We start from the raw sequence: 20267 nt of genomic DNA, 5'->3' as shown, positions 1-20267 counted from the left end.
TTGTTTCTACCCCACCCTAACTGATCAATGTTCTTTATAATCTCCCCCACCCTTAAGAAGTTTCTTTGTAATTCTCCCCACCCTTGAGAATGTACTTTGTGAGATCCACCCCCTGCCCCCAAAACATTGCTTTTACCTCCACCGCCTATCACAAAACTTATAAGAACTAATGATAATCCCACCACCCTTTGCTGACTCCTTTTTTGGACTCAGCCCACCTGCACCCAGGTGAAATAAACAGTCTTGTTGCTCATACAAAGCCTATTTGGTGGTCTCTTCACACGGACACATGAAACAATGATATTTTGCAAAGGCTTTAAAAATTTCTCTTTTGGAAACAAGCTCAGGATTGTCTTTTGTGCCATATAAAATCTAACTAATTGCTTAATAGTCACATTGCCTTTTTTACATGAAATGATTTTACTTAAATGCCCACCTCACTTTTCAGTTACTGAATAATTCTGTCCCATATTTCATAATTAAATTAATCAACAGACACTGAAAATTTAACATTACTAGAGAATTTCAAATAAATGTCCCAAACAGGTTTGTTCTTTGCCTTTCTCTTAGGCAGTTCAAAAGGTATATTGTCTTTTAATTTTTTCCAAAGATAGAATTATTTCCCTCACAAATTAACAATAAGCAAAATTACCCACTTCATTTTTAGTGAAGTATGAATATTTTATGAATTAGAAACTTGGCAATCACCTTTTAAAAATCTTTTAATCTTCTTGATTTTCCAAACTGTGTTTCATCATAGGGCTCCACTGAAGGTAGCTTATAGATGATACACAAAAAAGGGTCCCATTGCTAAATAAGTTTGAGAACTATGGATAACCATAGTTAAACACGTTTCTTTAATTCAATAATTTTGAGAGTTTTCTGTGTTAATGTGCACTGTGAATATCCAAGACAGAAATACACTACACAGCATTTCCCAAATCTGGTTGGCTAACAGGGTTTTCTCCTTTCTATAAAATCATGTATTGTCTATTTCAAATTGTATAATATATAGGTAAGAATATTAACATATAATGCAGCAAAAATATATTTTATCTCTTTCTATTCTTTTTCATTCCTGTATATTAAATCAAGAACTAGTTTATCAGTGGAGCTCAGTGCAGAGGTAGAGAGACACAAAAAGATGTTAAAGTATACTGAAAATTCACATCAGCTTATTTTTTTAAATTATGATGCAAATATATTCCTTTTTTTCTTCTCCTTACAATGCCTCAATTGCTATTTATTTCTAAAAGGGTAAATTATATGTCTTCTTCTTATGTTTCTGGACTCTTCTACCACAATAACTCACAAGCCCTGAATGCTCCAGCTCACAGATTACCTAGCAGGGCAAATGTGCTATGCTGTTCTAGAATGATAGTAGAGAAGCTCCAAAGACCCACTCCCCAGTGAAATTACTAAAAACAACAACAACAAACATCTAATGGCCTCTGAAAATAGTCATAAAAGCAAACTGCAAACAAATAAATTTTATTTATTCATAAAAGTCAGAAAGAAAGGCATGAGTCTATGCATTTGAACCATAACTGCTTCCTTATTCCCTGCTGCAAGCTCAGTAAGGCACACGTGGGGAAGACTTGTGCAGCCAAGAACAAAGGACTCTCTCATCCCAAGCCCTCACTCAAAGGTCTCTCTTTCTTATAGAAACAGGATGTAAGCATTTCTCATCCTGCCCCCTGATACCTATTATTGAGGTTATTTCAGGCAAGTATGGTCATGAGGTAGGGGATCCCCTCTTCTTTGCAACTACCACACATAGAAAGATGACTGTGGACACAGTACTGTTAATGCTACTGGGTCATTATCACTCTGGCTCATGAAATAGTGGTTCCATCCTAGGAAATGTAAACTTAGAAGACTTCAGGCTAAGGTCCACCCCGCCACCAAATGCCTAGTTCTTAAAGCAGGGGTGTCAGAAAGAAAAGGTAGACAAAATATTCTAAGAAAAATCACTGAAAACTCCCCAAATTTATTGAAAAACACTAGTCTACACCTCTAGGAAGCTCAAGAAAATCCAAGTAAGATTTTTAAAAATCCTACAAAAACTTCATTCCAGAAACAGGCACATCACAGTAAAAATACTAAAAGTAAAAAAAGACAAAAAAATTTTTCTTGAAAGTAGCAAAAGATAAACAACTCTTCTTATGGGGAGCCCTAATAAGATAAACAGATGACTTCCCAGAAGAAACAATGAAGGTCTGAAGACAGTGGGATAACATATTCAATGTGTATTAAAAACAAACAAACAAAAAAAACACCAAAATTGTTAACCACGAATTCTATATCCAAAAAGACTATCTTAACAAGGTAAAGACATTACCAAGCAAGCAAACTGGAGAGAATTTGTTGCTAGCAAACATCCCTTATAAGAAATACCAAAGGAAGTTCTTTAGGCTAAAAGCAAGTAACCCCAGATGATAAATTAACTCAACACAAAAAAAGAAGAGCACCAATAAAGATAATTATGTAATTATAAAAATAGTATGAATGTGTATTTTTCTTCTTTCTTCTCTTTAATGGTGGAGAAAGCAATTGTGTATATAAATATCGCTGGGCTTATAACACACAGAAATGTAATCTGTATAATAATAGGACAAAAAAGGTGGGTAGGAACAAAATTGTAATCAGTTAAGAAAATGCCTACAGATGGTAAAGTAATAATTATAACTATGTATTGTTGGATTTGTAACATTGATATAATAGGTATAATGATAATATCACAAAAAGGAAAAAATGAAATTGAAATTGAGCTGTATAGAAGAAATGTTTCTAAATGTCATTGCAATTAAGCTAGTTTAAATTTGAAGTTGATTCTGATAAGTTAAGGTATATATTGTAAACCCCAGAGCAACCACAAAAAACAAAAACAGAAAAAGCTTTCAAAAATATAGTGAAAAAAATCATTTAAGAAATTTAAATGTTACATTAAAAAATATTCACTTAATGCAAAGAAAAGCAGCAAAGAAGAGAGACACATAAAAGACATGAAGAACATGGAAAACAATAATTAACAGGTATATATCCAGCTGTATCAATAATAATTTTAAATGTGAATGGATTAAGTAATCTATCAAAAGGCATAGTTTGTCAAAGTAGACAAACATGTTTGACTTTTAAACCTTTATGTGTATAAAATTCTGCCCTATATGTCTTTTCCATTTTTTTCAATTCCATTACATTAAAGCAATAATTTTAAAAACGTAAGCCTACCCCTAGCTTTGTGAGGCCAAGTAAAAAATTGAAATGGAAGCCCCAATGTCCTATTAAATAGTTATCAGTGTGATAATTTGTAAACCCAGCAAAAAATAGTTGTCAGGTATTTTTATGTTTTTGAAAGATAAATAATATAAAATATTTAAAAGTTAGAGACCAAGTTGACAAACCATCAAATAAAATATGGCCTATCTGCCAACCTTTATGACAACCTACATTTGAATTTAAAAGTCTTGAATTTTAGAATGAGGAGAACCATCTTCTGACCCCTGTTTCCTGGCTCCATGGCCCTTGTCCCTTTTTACATCCCTATCATCATCCCACATCACAGGTGTCCTTGCATGCATGCATACATGTAATTGGAGCCTATGATCAAGTCTCAACTGCTTCTCCCTTGCAAATAGTAACTTCTTGGCACTTATTGGGCCATATAAATTGTGATGAATATCCTCTGGAAGCAGTGATCATGAAAGACAATTACCTATGCTCTGGACCTGGATAAGAGAACATCTGGAGAGAGTATTTCAAGCTTCTGTGTACTTGGAGCTTGGAGGGTTGTGGCTTTCTATGGCCATTGTCTTAGTGCTAAAACCTTCTTGCCTCATAAGAGGGAATGTGCCACAAGAAGCAAGAGAAGGAACAACTCAAAGCACAGGACCAAGGAAAGGGACACTTCCTATCATGGTCTAAAAATGCTGATAATAAGTTATTTGAATAAGACTTGGGAGTCTACAAGTTCCAGCCTTAGTGACATGAAAGCAATATATAGTTGACCCTTGAAGAAGGTGAGAGTTAGGGGTGCTGACCCACGGCACAATCAAAAATCCTCTCAAATTTAACTATAGCCTACTAATGACTGGAAGCCTTACTGATAACACAAAGAGTCAATTAACAGATATTCGTATGTTACACATATCATGTAATGTATTCTTACAATACGGCAAGGTAAAGAAAAGAAAATATTATTAAAAAATCATCAGGAAAATAAAACATATTTACTACTCAATAAGTAGAAGTGGATCATCATGAAGGTCTTCATCCTCATTACCTTCTTGTTGAGTAGGCTGAGGAGGAGGAAGAAGTGGAGGGGTTGGTCTTACTGTCACAGGTCTGGCAGAAATGAAAGAAGTGGAGGTTGAAGGAGAGGCAGGAGAGGCAGACATCAGGTGTAACTTTAAAGAAATACATTGTTATTTCTGTCAAACTTTTTGCTTATTCTTTCTCTAAAATGATTCTATATGGTACCAATTCTTTAATGTTTTGTGTTAGTTTCAGTGCTTGTATCATAGAAGGATCCATATCATAAAAGAAGTTAAAAGCAATCTTGATGAATCAGAACATTCACCAGATTGTCTAATGTCAGTTTCTTTTCTGACATTCCTTCTTCTACAGCTTGTTCGTTGTCTCAGGCACTGATTTAGAAACACTCAACTCCATCAAGTCAACTTCTGTTAATTCCTCTGGTGTGTTGTCTATTAGTACTTGAATTTCTCCAAGATTCATACCTTGAAAGCCCTCACCCCACACTTTTTTTAGGGTTATATGCACAATCTCTTTGATATGGCTCTGTTGTGAATCCTATGAAGTCACACACAGTATCTGGACAGTTTTCTCCAGCAGGAATGTATTGCTTCCAGCTTGATGGCTTTCACAGCTTTTCTATTACAATAATGGCATCTTCAGTGGTGTAATCCTTCCAGACTTTCATAATGTTCTGTCTACTGGGATTCTCTTCTATGGCGCTGACAGTCCTTTCCATATAATACCACGTATAATGATCCTTAAAGGTCCTTATGGCCCTCTGAACTAGAGACTGAATGAGAGATATTGTGATTAAGGACAAGTAGAGTATTTTGATACCTTCAATGTTAAACTCATGGGGTTCTTAGTGGCCAGGGACATTGTACAATATCAAAAGAACATTAAAAAGCACTTCTGTACTGGCATGGTACTTCCTAACTTCAGGGATACAGCATCAGTGGAACCAATCCAAAACAAGGGTTCTCATTCTCCAGCCTTCTTAATGTACAACCAAAAGACTGGCAGCTGATGTTTATCTTTTCCCTTCAAGGCTCCAGGGTTAGCAGCTTTAGAGGGTAATCCTGCTCATTAACACAACTGCATTCACACAAAACAATATACTTAGCCTATCCCTTCATGCCTTAAATCCTGATGCTCACTTCTCTTTCTTAGTAATAAATGGCCTTTGTGGCATTTTTTTTTCTCAGAATAAGACACTTGCATATGCATTAAAAACCTGTTCAAGCAGATATATTTTCTTCTTAACGATTTTCTTTCTTTTTCCATTCTTGTAGTTTTAGGGGATACATGTGCAGGTTATGGCACCGGAAAACTTGTCAGCTGCCTCTTGGTCAGCAAAAACTTCTGTTATTGTGACATTTTTTAAAGGCAAATTTCTTTCTATCTTATCAAACCACCCTTTGCAAGCGTTAAGTTCTCCAGCTTTAGATCCATTTGCCCCTGTTAGCAGAGTTGCAGTGATGATTTCATAATTTTTTTATAATGGTTCTTTAAATGGATTCATTTATCTTGAAATGGAAGGCAACTGCAGCTACAGACTCAATCTAAAGTACATATCAAGCAATTCGACTTTTTATTTTAATGTCATGAGTTTTCTCTGCTTCTTGGGAGCACTTTTGGCAACACTAGTGGCAATTTCTATGGGTCCCATGATTTTACTTAAGGTTTATGATATGCACTAAACAAGATGAAAAATGCACAAAAAAACCATGAGAGATCACTTTTTACTGCAAGAGACAATTTACTGGAGAGACAAACTGCTCACTAGGAGATAATTAGCATTGCATGGTGTTTTGAGTGGATACTGGTAACACTGGAGCTCAGGGAAATACAACAGGGAGTGGCTACACAATTATTACATTAGTACTGTATTACTATGGTCAATTTTATGCAGTTATGATTTAATACTGTATCTTTACGTTTGCTTACATTTCTCTCAGCTGCAAATGGTGAATTGTTTTGTCTACAAGTGTTTGTGTTCATAGTGCTGATAAATTGTAAGTTTTTATGACAGATTTTTATAGATCTTATATTAGCCAATGATAAAATAGACTAGTCTTTATGTACATTTATGCATTCAAGTCACACCTAATTTTTTCTTAAGTTTTCTGATATTTCTAGGCTACAAGATTTATCTGCAAGTTTTCTCAGATTGTCTCTTATCTCCAAAAAAGTTTTCCAACATATTTACTGAAAAAGAATTGTGTATTAGTGGGCCTATGCAGTTCAAACTCATGTTGTTCAAGGGTCAACTATATAATACACCTGATGAAGCAATGTGTAATTCTCATCTTTCAATTTTCTTTGGTGATTTTAGAACATTGAAGAAGATCTAATTGATAACGCACAACACTTAGTATCACTTCCATTGTTCCAACTCTTAGTCTAGTCTTTCAGATACCATAACTATGCTCAGATCTTTCTCTTGTCACTCTTTACTTTTAACTTTCAAGTAAAACTTCCCCCTTTTCCTTCCTCTCTCTTTCCTTGTGCTTCTACTAGTTTTCCTCTCTCCTTAACAACATTCTCTCTTTTTTTGTTCTCTGCCTACAAAGTATTTCAATTACCACAACAAAATTAAGAGATAGTAAGGAGAGGTGAAAATCTAAATGTTCTAGAAATTTCCTTAGGAAAAAGGCATAAAAGATAGTAATTAGGTTATTAACATTACACATTTGGGAATTATCTTTGGCCTTTTTTCTCTTACCTTCAGTATCTAATGAAGTGCAGCATCTTGAAAATTTGGCCTTCTAAATGCTAAACATTTGTTTTAACATATGATTTAATATATGTTTTAGCATATGATAGTTTCAGGAATAAGTATTATAGTATAAAACCATGGTTGACCTTAGCAAGGAGAGTTTCAGTGGAGTGGTATAAGTGGAAGACTTAGTGAAGAGTATAAAGCAATGCAGGAAAGGGTAAGGAAGTAGAGAATAGGTGAATTCAACATTTGTGAAAATTTGTTTGAGCAATGGAGAAGAATAAATAAAAGTATAAATGAATGAGCAAATATACTGTGTTGCACTCTATTATAGTTATAAAGTCTTTTACCTCCAGAGGCAGCAGCTTCAACAGTTACATTATACTTACTGAGTTTTTTTAAGGATGCAGGTGCCAAAATTACAGATTTCCAGTGAAAAGTCCAAGTTGTAAACTTTCTCTTTAAGCCTCCAGTTTGGTACCACAGGAATTATTCAAGAATAGACTAGCAACCTGATAAAGGGCTTATAAGAAGTTAAATTATCAGGTGTGTATATTTAGTAATGATAAGCTTTATGATCTCTTTCAATTCTGAGAGTCTATTATTTTATGGCTTAAGCATTCATTCAGGCATGGAACCAATTTTGTTCCCTAAATTTATTGTCATTCTAATCACATTCTCAAGTTGTAAAGTGATAATACTATTGTGTGATTTACAGACTATTTGGTTTTATTTTACTTGCTAAGAATATTTTATAAAGTGAGATTTAAGAGTTCTAGATTTGGATACCTGAAGCAGAAATTCAGACTCTCTAGAAGTATTTAATAGCTCCTTGTCCTTAAAATGCTTAAGTTTAATGGTGGATAAGACATAAAGCCCTGAAACATTTAAGTCAGTAATTTAAAAATGTTTTTACAATAGCACCTTTTCTTCTTAGTGAAGTACTATGCCGCATTCTAGTGGTGCAGAAGTCATTGTGGTTTTGGACTGTGAAATTTAAATCATTATATCCAGACTCAAACACATTTTTGTTAATTAAAATGGGAGCCATTACAATCAACACATTTTTGCCAATGAGAAATAAATTTGTTTATCCATGTAGTGTAAAAATCCATGCTTTGGGATTCAACAAACTCTTGGAGAGCACTTCTGCATCCTGCTGGTTGTGGAAGCATTTTCCCTGCAAAAAGTTGTTGAGATGCTTGAAGAAATGGTAGTTTGTTGTGTTGTCATGGAGAAGAATTGGGCTCTTTCTGTTGACCAGTGCCGGCTGCAGACATTGCAGTGTTCAGCATATCTCATCAATTTGCTGAGCATACTTCTTAGATGTAATGGTTTCGCCGGGATTCAGAAAGCTGTAGTGGATCAGACTGGCATCAGACCACCAAACAGTGACCATGGTTTTTTTTTTTTTTTTCTGGTGCAAGTTTGGCTTTGGGAAGTACTTTGGAGCTTCTTGTCCAACCACTGTGCTGGTCATCACTGGTTGTCATATAAAATCGTTTTGTTGCATCTCACAGTCCGATTGAGAAATGGTTTATTGTTATTGCACAGAAAAAGAAAAAACAACACTTAAAATGACAATTTTAAAAAAGTTGTGGTCAGCTCATGTGGCACCCACTTATTGGGCTTTTTCACATGTCCAATTTGCTTCAAATACCAAACAACCATAGAATGGTCAACGTTAAGTTCTTTGGCAACTTCTCGTGTAGTTGTAAGAGGATCAGCTTCAATGATTGCTCTCAACTGACCATTGTCAACTTCTCATAGCTGGCTACTATGCTTCTCATCTTCAAGGCTCTCAACTCCTTTGCAAAACTTACTGAACTACCACTGCATTGTATGTTTGTTAGCAGTTCCTGGACCAAATGTATTACTGATGTTGTGAGTCGTCTCTGTTGCTTTATGATCCATTTTGAACTTGAATAAGAAAATCACTTGATTTTGCTTTTTGTCTAATATCATTTCCATAGTCTAAAATACATGTAAAATAAACAGCAAGTAACAGGTTATTAGCCAAAAAACCTAAAGTGAGAAATGCACATTAAACTGATGTATAGCATAACCACATTTATTTAGGAACATATTCCGATATCAATCTGCAAATTTCAACAATGCAAAAACCACAATTACTATTGCACGAGCCTAATACATTTAGCAGATACAAGAGAAACTGTTCTTGCTAAGGTGGAAAAAATGCACTCAGAACCCTGTCCACCTAACTTCTTTATTTAAACTTTCACCCAAATCACACACTCACATTGCATACGAAAAGCAGACATATTCATACACATATATCCCTTAGGGCCCAGTAGAACATCATTTGAACGTGACCAATTAACACTAAGTAAACAATGCAAGACAATGAATGATTAACTTATAAAACGAGTGGTATCGTTCAGAGATGGAAGATATTAATAGCCACTAGGGACATTTTATGGTGTGGGTATAATTTATCTATTGTTGTGTAACAAATGCCCCAAAACTTAGAAGCTTAAAAGGACAACATTTATTATCTTACAGTTACAGTGGGTTAGGAAACTGAGCATAGCTTAGTAGGGTCTTCCAGTTCAGGGAATCTTGCAAGTCTTCAAGGTGCAGACAAGAGCTGCAGTCATCTCAAGTTCTACGTAGAGTATGTCCTCATAAGTTCTTTGTTTTTGATAGGATTCTTTCAATTCTGAGATTGCAGGATCATTCAAGTTCATTGCAGGACCTTGGATGGGGTACTTCCATTCTTCTCTGACTATTACTTGTCTCAGTTACTTGCCAGTTGGGCCCCTCCATGAGGCAGCTCAGAGAATGGCAGCTGGCTTCATCACAGTGAGAGAGCGCAAAGGAGTATGAACAAGATGGAAGTCACCACTTCACAGATATGAAAAGTCTATACATTTATAATCAATATTATTTAAGCTCTTAAATATGAGAAATGTTTTGCCAGTTATAGTGATTCAAGTGATTTTTGTGTTTAAAAATTTTTAGACTTTTTTGTATTTTTAGACTTTTTCTCTCCAGAAACTTAATAATTATTTGTCTTTAAAATATTCTATACTTCACATATCTAAGTTCTATGGAATATTTCATAAATTCAAGTGTGTTTTGCGGAGGAGAAACAGGAAATTGATGGGAGATGTGATGATACCATTAGGCAAAGCTTAATGTCTTTATATGTTTAAGAATAAGCACAGCTCCCTCTTTGAGGTGTGTGCACTGTCTCTATTTCTGCTGTAATATTGAGTCCCACAACCACACGCTGATGAAGAGCCAGGACCATTGTCAGAGGTACTTACTTATCACTTCAGAATAAATTATCCTAAAAAGAACAAGACCAGAAAGCAGGTTGCTGTGAATTGGATGTTGACATGGCAATGAGATAATGTGAAGTGAGCAGCTGTGGGTAATAGGATAACTGATACTAAGCGATCTACATGAATATCATGCAAACAAGGCACACTGAAAAGTGAGTTTTCTCTTGCATAACCTTTACTGAATTCCACACACAGGATTTCTAAATGCAAGACAATGGAATTCTTTCAGAAGCACTTCAGTAATCATGCCTCAATTTCTCAAAGAGAAACAGAGAGCAGCAAATAAAAAAGCTGCATTTTCCTAAAAGAAAAGAGAGTACTGGATTAATTAAGGGTTTGATGCTTTTCTTCTGATACTTTTCCTGAAACATCTGGAATCACAGAGCTGGAAGGTAATGTTAGGTCTTACAATGTTTTTTGCCTTTCCAGAGAAGGAGTCTTTTTAAGAACAGAAAAGCCTGGGGACTAGGGTGAAATCTCTTGCACAGGAGTCCTTGGGCTTCCTCACCTCTCCAAGGGCTCTTTGCATGTCGCTAGGGACCAACCTATAAATTTTATCAACATTCTCTCTGTCCTACTTTTGTCTGAATTTACATCATATTTTCCCCAATTTGGATCCTTGCAATTCCATCATTCACCATACTAGTGCATCCTACTGGCCACCACTGATTCTTCACACAACTATTTTAATATATGTGGCTCAGTGCTGCCCCTAGAGGAAGACCTTGACATTGCCTCCTTCCCACCTCCACCCTATGACCTCCCACTCCACCACTCACATCCTGTTCCTCGTTTGCTCCTGGTTGGCTTTCTGCTGGACCCTTGAGACCCCACTGGAGCTCCTATCTGCACTGCACTGAAAATTGCCCAGTCTTGAAAAATATTGCCCTGCCAGTCTGCTCTTTCAGGGACTTAATGAGTCAGAATACATCAATACATCAGAAATGGTAGTAATCAGCGTGTTTTAAAAAAACAAAGTAAACTTTTCTTCCTAGAGTGCAAGGGCACCACTGAAGTTTGAGTCAGTGTCACACAAATGCTTGGCTCTGGGGATTTCCCTAAGACTCTGCCCTGTGCATACATCCTTGGACTCACTGTCTTCATAAATAGCTTAATTGTCTTAGTGGGAAAGCATGTGAAGCAGCTGGAAAGATTTCTTAAAAAGGATTATTGGCTAGGTGCAGTGGCTCACATCTGTAATCCCAGCACGTTGGAAGGCCAAGGCGGGTGGATCTTTTAACTATGGAATTTCCATGACAATTTTTAATTTCTATCCTCTATTCATAAACATGTTTCCTGATTCCTTCATTAGGAACTTACTTATTATTAACTTTATAGGTAGAATTCTAAGATCTAGGAAACTGTAAAAATTTAAGATAAATAATAATTTAATTTGCCAGTTTAGAAGTACCCTCCTATATCTCAATATTAACAACCCTATTTTCTTCTATACAGTGCACAGAATGAATATAGTATACAATTTGAAGTTGTGTTTTAAATGTAGGAAATTAACTTATTTCTTACAGTTATTACAGAGAATTGACAGAAAGAGCTCATGATGAAGGCTAATGCCTCATAGTGAAGACTGATACATCATAGGCTGATTCCTGTGGATGTAACTGCTGAGGTCTGAGTATATCTCCCAAAGTTTATATGTTAAACCCTAATTGCCCGTGTAATAGTATTAAAAAGTAGGGCCTTTACAAGGTGATTAAGTCATGAGGGCAGACCCCTCATGGAATTAGGAGCCCTTATAAAAAGGCACCTGGGAGTCGATTTATTCTCCTCTGCGCTTCTGCCAAGTGAGGTGACAGCATTTGTCGTCTTTTGCCTTTCTGCTCCTTCTGCCTTGTGATGACATAGCCTTCATCCTCTCCAGAGGAAGTAGCAGTCAAGGCACCATCTTGGAAGCACAAAGCAAACCTCGCCAGACACCAAACCTGTCGGCGCCTTGATCTTGTACTTCTTAGCCTCTAGAGCTGTGAAAATACCTTTCTATTGTTTATAAATTACCCAGTCTGTAGTATTCTGTTATAGTAGCACAAACAAACTAAGACAGTAACAAAAATCTCATTTAATAGGAAGAGAATGCTCCGTTTTCTCTCCCCTGCTTCATCTTGTGAAACTCTTGCTCTTACTCTCTGCTCCAGCAAACGCTTCTTACAGTTCCTCAAATGGGCCAAGCTTTTTCTTGCCTCAGGGTGTTTGTACGTGCTATTCTCTCTATTGAAATGCCCTCCCTCCTTACTCTTCACCTAGGTAATTCTCACTCATACTTCAGAAGGACTTTAGTCAACCTCCTAATCTAAGTAAAGTCTCATTTTTATTCACTTACATTGCATCTGTTTTTTCCACTTCAGTTTTCTTCAAACTTAGTTATCATTTATTTCCTAATATGTTTATCTTACTCTAAACTGCAAATTCCACGAAGCCAGGGAAAATGTTTCATCATTATGACTGCAGTGCCTAACACATTTTAAGTATTCAGTAAGCATTTATTGAATGAATGAAAAATTTAATAATTATGGGAATTTCAACTCTCTGAATAGTTCCTGTAAGATGCTTAAAGTGGAACATAGGATAAAATCTTGACCTACTTTTCTGACAACCTCATTTCTTAAAGAATAGATGAAGTAATATAAGTATTTGCCTTCCTTGATATAGATATGATAACTAAGTTCTCTTTAATAATAAAAACCTTAGAGGAATATAGAAATAGAAAGAGAAGACCTTAGTAAACATTGCTATAAAGGTGTATTCACAGACTCATCTGTAAAATGGGAAAAAGACCTGTCCTGCATATATCATATAGTTTTTGTGGAGGTCAAATAAGCTAAGGTAGATAAGTAAACTTTGGAAACTGAAAAGCCTTATATCACTATAACATGGTAGTAGCAGTTAAAACCAGATTTAAGGAAAGAACATTTCAAATATTCAAATACATAATAGATATCAAATGAAGAAAAAGGCTTTTAAAAATAGAAATCAGAGGTTATATTTTTAGGTTGAGTCATTTTAACTTGAAAAAATGTATTAATTATAAAATGTTATACAATCATAATGTAAATTTGAAATTGTCTTAATTTTTTACTTGGTCATAATCATTTTTAACATTTTGTAGATATTTTGACATTTTTTTGTTTTAATTATGAAAATTGGTGCTCTGTAATTTTCTTTTTACTTAATGATATCATTCTTAATGGATAAATAGTATTTCCTATGTTGAGCTATTCATTCATTCTTGCATCTGTTCACTGATCCAGTAATTGTCCATTGAGGACCTACTCTATGTAAAGTACTATGCTTGGTCCTGGAAAGATGGTAGTCAATACAGAAAAGAACAAAAAAATTACTCCCGTAAACATTTAGATCTAGTGCTGACAAATGCTAGAAAGAGAGGTACATGCTGCAAGTGCATTTAATGTGATGACCTAGTTGGAGACTGCGAAGTTAGGGAAGACATATTTTGGGGTGAGGTTTGAAAGAGGAGGAGAGGTTAACTAAGCAAATAATCAGAAGACTGGCATATGTAAAGGCCTCAGTGAAGAAAGGTACAGGTAAATGGAGTGATTTTCAGCATGGAAATATCTGAAAATTGAACCATAATTTTTAAAAAATGAAATTCTGAAAAACATCTTGAAAATAATTACAGTTAGGAAAAATTAGAGAGTAGCATTGAATAAATGAAAAAACAAGAAGATCTTTTAGACTCAGATTTTAGAAAAATATCTAAAAATTATGAAAGAAGAGACATATACTTAAATCTTATTCAAAGATCAATTCAAATGGTCTACAACTTGGGGCGCCTTCTGTCATCTCCTATGCGTAATTCAATTGGGATATCAAATTGAGCTGGTACAGTATCGTTATTCTCTACCTTTTGGAAATAGGCCACGCTAGTCATCGAGTAGACCACCAAAATTATTGCATGAATCCCAAAACATGGACCACACACTGTCTTCATAGATGTGTTTCTCTGAATTATTTTTCACATGTATGTAGATGAGTTGTTAGGTCTAATAAAATACAAATACATTTACAGGCATTACTTCTCCCTAAAAACTAAGCCATCCACTTCTCCTCCAAGCTATGCCACTGATGCTTAGGCCACCTGTCTTGTACTATCAAGATATTAGTTCCAGACTCATTGGTACTCTCTTCAATTTTATTTGTCATAATCCTTAATGAAATTTAATATTCACATAGAGAATCCTTATAACGTCTTGACCTCTTGCTTACTTGACATACTTTCCCCTTCCTTCATTCTAACACTGCCATTTGTTACTTATCTTCACTCAATCAATTTCAAATTCTCACATTCTTCTGTGATAGGGAGATATTCATGGACAGATTATTCTCTTTGGGAATATTTTTAAGAATTAAGGACTATATTATGTTTAAATTTGCATAGTGATTTAGGAATAAAAAAACATCTTCTCCTGCATTATGTCTTAGATCTTTCATTGGACAGCTCTTGTCTAGTTCCTCTTGCAACTCTGATAATTAATGAAGTTCGAGTTTGATATGGTTTGGCTCTGTGTCTCCACCCAAATCTCATCCTTAATTGTAATCCCCATGTGTCAGAGGAGGGGCCTGTTGGGAGGTGACTGGATCATGGAGGTGGTTTCCCCATGTTGTTCTCGTGATAGTGAGAGAGTTCTCATGAGATCTGATGGTTTAAAAGTGGCATTTTCCCCTACACACTCTCTCTTCTGCCACCATGTGAGACGTGCCTTGCTCCCATTCACCTTCGCCATGATCGTAACTTTCCTGACGCCCTCCAGCCATGTGGAACTGTGAGTCAGTTAAACCTTTTTTGTTTATAAATTGCATAGTCTCAGGTAGTATCTTTATAGAGTGTGAAAATAGACTAGTGCAAAGTTTTAGCTCATATTCTTGAATTAGAATAGTATCAGATGTCCTATAAAATTACTTGAACCTTGTTCATGTACTTCCTGGATATTCTATGTGAGTCATAAAACCAACTTTGCAGAAAAAAAAAAAATCAAAAAACTAGACTTCTGCCTATTTAAGCAATGAGGTACACCAAAGAAAGTAGAGGAAGGAGGAGGATCTCGAAAGGTAAGAAAACTTATAATTGGAACAGAAAACACATATGTTGCTAGAACTGGGGAAGAATGATGTTATGATAAACAGTTAATGTTTTGCTACTAAGCTTGTTACACTGTTTTGTAAACCTTAAGATATTGCAATATTGCTCCAAGTATTCAACTTCTGTTCTACACTGTAAGTGGCTTAGAGCCAGAAAAACTTCTTTAATTCACAGATTTAAGCATTTAATAGGTCCTCTATAAATTGTGATTAGATGGCTATTTTTTTCATGATTCAACTATTTCAATAATGTGAGCACAGGACACTACATAAATGAATACCTGCATAGGGAAAAAAGTTTGATTTCTTATGGCAGAGAGCTATCCTGAAATTCAGTAAAATATTGAAGAGTATTTGTGTTTTCTAAAGCATAGACAGGTGTTTCTTCATTGCCATTCTGCTATTAATTCATTCTTCTTGTGGTATAAAGATGAAAAGAGGCATTCTTTTTTTTTGAGATGGAGTCTCGTTCTGTCCCCCAGGCTGGAGTGCAATGGCGCGATCTTGGCTCACTGCAAGCTCCGCCTTCTGGGTTCAGGCTATTCTCCTGCCTCAGCCTCTCAAGTAGCTGGGACTACAGGCGCCCACCACCACGCCTGACTAATTTTTTGTATATTTTAGTAGAGACGGTTTTCACCGTGTTAGCTAAGACGGTCTCAATCTCCTGATTTCGTGATCTGCCCGCCTTGGCCTCCCGAAGTGCTGGGATTAAGGCATGAGCCTCTGCGCCCGGCCAAAAGGAGACCTTCTTAACTTCCAGTCTAGGATGGGTGGGAGGCAGACAAGTCAAGCAGCAATTGTAGTGCAGAGCTGTTGCCATTATGTTGGAGATGTTTTAAGAGAAAAAGTCGAAAAAATAGGTAGTCTGGTCTAAAGGAATTCAAGAAGAAGCATAATGGAGAAAAGATATATAACTTAAAACCTGGAAGATGAGTAACAGATAGCAAATGAGCTTAGGAGTGAGGTGAGGAGAGTGAGTAAAGTGGGTATCTTAAAGTGGAGCCAGGCTGTGAGAATAAGGAACATTTGAAGAACCAGAGAGGTTAATTAGACTATAGCGCAATGTGGAATGGCAATGGGTGAGATAGGCGAGACAGAAGTATATTGGAGAGCCTTATAAGACATATTAAGAAGGGATCCTGAAAATCAGCATGGGCCTTTTGATTTATACTTAAGGAAAGAGAAACACACACACATACCATGATATCTACCCTCTTAACAAATTTTTAAATGTACAGTACATTATTGTTAATTATTAGCACAATAGAAATTTGGCAAGATAATTATTAGATGTGTTAAGATGACTTAATCATTTTTCTTTTGTGTATGTCTGTCACTCTATTGATAACCGGACCTGGTTCAGCTCATCTTGCTGACTCCAGATGCCTCTCTCCTCATATGGTGCTGTATACTGCATTTATCATAGGTTTTTAAAAATACTTTGTAGACATGTCTTAGTGAATTCACCTAGGAATTTCATATTTATTATTTAAATATTAATGCTGAAGCAAACACAATAAACTTCAAAGTAAAATGACTCTAGAGGAAGAGGGCAAGAAATAAAGGTACCAACTAATTTTCCTAATTATATTGGCCCAGGGAGGCTGATCAGTATAATATGTGAAACTATCTAGGCAGGAAAACATGTTTCTCAAAGGTCTCAGAAATTGCAAATCAAGCATGTTTTAGAATTTAGAAAGTGTAAAACCTGAGTGAAAACCTATTATCTGATTTTTAAAATGGAAACACAAACTCAGGAGGTTTACTTTGCGGTTCTGCTGAAGAGCTCGAGATTTATCATCTAAGGAGACTGTTGACTTGGCAGCTTGCCCTCTGGCAGGTCTGACATTGGAATAACGCAGAACACTTCATTCAGGTCATAGAGGAAGCAACACTTCGGGCACAGCACAACACAACCAAGTGAGCACTGGAAACCTGGCAAGCTCCCTGTTTTCCATTTCAAAAGTGCTTCTCAGCCAGTTGAGTCACGGGCAGAATGAATTTCATAGAATGTTCTATCCCTTCTTCTGAGACAGAGAATGTTCCATTATACTAACTTGCTTCCAACCCCCTGTCTCTATCATAATAGTATATTCTCTTTTTCTCACTCAGGATTGGAGCCTTTTTTGCTTTGGGGTATCTTTAACTCCCTCTACCTCAACATCCAAGAAGAGAACAAAAAGTCGTTCATTCTTCATGATGGCACACATTTTCATTCTTCTGGGAATCACTATATTCCCATAAAAGACTCCCCTTAAGCAGCTTCCAGACTGAGGGAGAACATAGCCCCTTTCTTTGAATATCTGAAGAGCTACACTACAGAAGTAGCAGGCTGACCTGTGTTGCCTCACATGGCAACGAGAAGACTGGGCTTCTGAGCTGTGCTGCAGACCACTGGGTTCAACATCCAGCAACCTCACAAAAGAGTGAATTTCTTATTTCTTTATTCTAAGCAGAGTTCAGATGATCCTGTCAGGGAGGTGGTAGGAGAGATTTCTACATGGGAAATGTAGTTGGATTTGAATCTGATATTCTATGATTATTTGATTAAGTCATTAATGACATATATATTGCCACAATTTATCAACTTTCTCAGCAGAGTATAGGAAATTCAGAGTAGAAATAAGTGTTATATATTAAGGAAAAACACGTAAACATGTTCAATGGTATTTTAAAATAACTTTTGGCTTAAAGCATCTTATTTAGGTACTATCTTTAGAACAATTAAAATGAATCACATATGCTCATCCATGTGCTTTATAATGTCCTGCTAAAAACTAATACTCAGCATTTTAATCAATGTTAATTTAGTTAATGCCCTCATTTCCATTTTGCAGAGGAATGCAGCACAATGATATATAAATGAGAACATTTTATGGCATTTGGCAAACATGTATTTATTGAAACCTCAGGAAAATGAGCAGAAGCTTTGAAGTTTAAGGTTGTCTAAAAATTTTGGCACCATGCTGAACATGATAGGCAATTCTAAATGCCAGGTGAGATGTTTGTCAGGGAATCCAAAGTAGACAAAGAAGAGGGTTGTGGACAATAATTGAATGTTCTTTCTGCATTGAGGTTGTATAAAAGAAGAAAAACTGTTTAAACAGAACATAGTTTCTGTCTCCCTTTATATAAAAAAATAACCCTTTCCACCTTTTAAGCTTATAAGTTGTTGTTTAAACTCTATAAATGCAGTGCATGGATATTTGTTGTAGAGGAACTTCATGTTCTAGTTTACTTATTTGGTTAAAATATTTATTAAATGCCTACCACACATCAGGATATACAAAGTGGATATGGAATGGATTACTTTTTGTATGAATTCCAGCAAAACCTTTCTGGACTCTTTCCTTACCTTCAGCAAATACTCTTTCCAGTCCACCCTCCACACTACTGCCAGAGTCATTCTTTTGGAACACAGATTGCCTCACTGTCATAGTTAAACTTTATAATGGTTCCCACTGGCAACAAATGAAACCCAAACACCTGTTCTATCATCTGTTTGTATTTCCAGCCTTGTGTTCGAACACTCCGTTTTGTGTTCTGTTTCACCCATCATAAATGACCTACTACAGATTTAAGAACAATTATGCTTCCATGTCTTCATACATACCATTTCCTAGACCTTGAGTGCACTTTTACCCGTTTTCTGCTTTTGCCCTAGTCAATGGGATATATACTGAAGACACTTCCCATTAATTTCATTTTTATTTCTTCTAAGACTATCTCTTTAACGAATAAATTTCTCCTTAATGTGTTGGTTTTGGTAATTTAGTTCCTCTGGTGAATGCAGGGTGGTTAGAAGAGATGATCACTGGGCATAGGAAGAGGAATGACATGGGAGGAAGTATTTATGAAGAGGACTCAGTTAAGGAGGCTGACAAAACGTCAGTAGAAGCCAAGTAGGCATCTAGCTTTCACTGTCAGTACCGACTGATTCCACCACTCAAGAGGTTAAAGTCACCCCTCCTTAGGTTGAGAACTTACACATATTTCTGCCTCTTTAAGTATTTTTCAACACCTTTCTCCCATGAATATTTGTCATCTAGTATCACAATTAGCTTCTTATATTTCTGCCTTCCCCACTAGCCCGGTGTTTCTTAAAGGTAACTAGCCTCTACAAAGTTCTTGATGTGATTTCATGAATGAATAGCAGGCCTTGCTTCCACAGAAAGTGGAGAAAGAAAATGATGACTTCCTCAGCATCAGGCTTTGTGGCAGGCACTGGCTAGGAAGGAAAAAAGATGATTAAGATTCCTTTTCTCAAGGAGCTTAGTGTTTGTATGTTGAGTGGTGAGTGACAGTTTTTATTATTTTTACTCTCTTTCCAGCTTTAAGGTATAATTAACAAAAATTATATATATTTATTGTATACAATATTATATGTATACATTATAAATTGATTACCACAATCAAGGTAATTAACATGTCTGAAACATCACTCAGAATATTTTTGTGTGCGGTGAGTACATTTAAGAACTACTCTTTTAGCAATTTTCAAGTATACGATACATTATTATTAGCTATAGTCACCATGCTGTACAATAGATCTCCAGGATTTATTCATCCTGTCTAATTAAAACTTTGTACATTTTGAATAACACATTCCCATTTTCCCCACTTTCCTACCCATCTCTATCCCCTGGAAACCATCATTATACCCGCTTCTCTTGTGAGTTTGAATCTTTTAGATTCCACATATACGTGAGTCCATGCAATATTCATCCTTCTGTGCCTAGTTTATTTCACTTAACATAATGTCCTCCAGGATATTCTATGTTGTCACAGATGACAGGATTTCCTTCCTTTTTTTAAGGCTGAATAGTATTCCATTGTGTTCTTCATCCATTAATTAATTGATGGACATG

General features: G+C 35.9%; 2 long non-coding RNA genes across 2 annotated transcripts in view; one reads left to right on the top strand and one right to left on the bottom strand.

Moving 5' to 3' along the window:
* Positions 1 to 20267, top strand: part of LOC110742904 — a 191931-nt gene that overhangs the window by 134759 nt on the left and 36905 nt on the right. The window lies entirely within an intron of this gene.
* LOC110742903 lies at positions 9030 to 18824 on the bottom strand. The gene is made up of 2 exons (XR_002521173.2): positions 18755 to 18824; positions 9030 to 9792 (listed from the first exon to the last, which is right to left on the bottom strand). It is a non-coding gene; the product is annotated as an uncharacterized LOC110742903 (long non-coding RNA).

Source organism: Papio anubis, chromosome 4 (genome assembly GCF_008728515.1).
Source record: "Papio anubis isolate 15944 chromosome 4, Panubis1.0, whole genome shotgun sequence".
NCBI classification, from domain to species: domain Eukaryota; kingdom Metazoa; phylum Chordata; class Mammalia; order Primates; family Cercopithecidae; genus Papio; species Papio anubis.
Note: the sequence above shows the minus strand (reverse complement) of the source record. Positions and strands in the feature narration are given on the sequence as shown.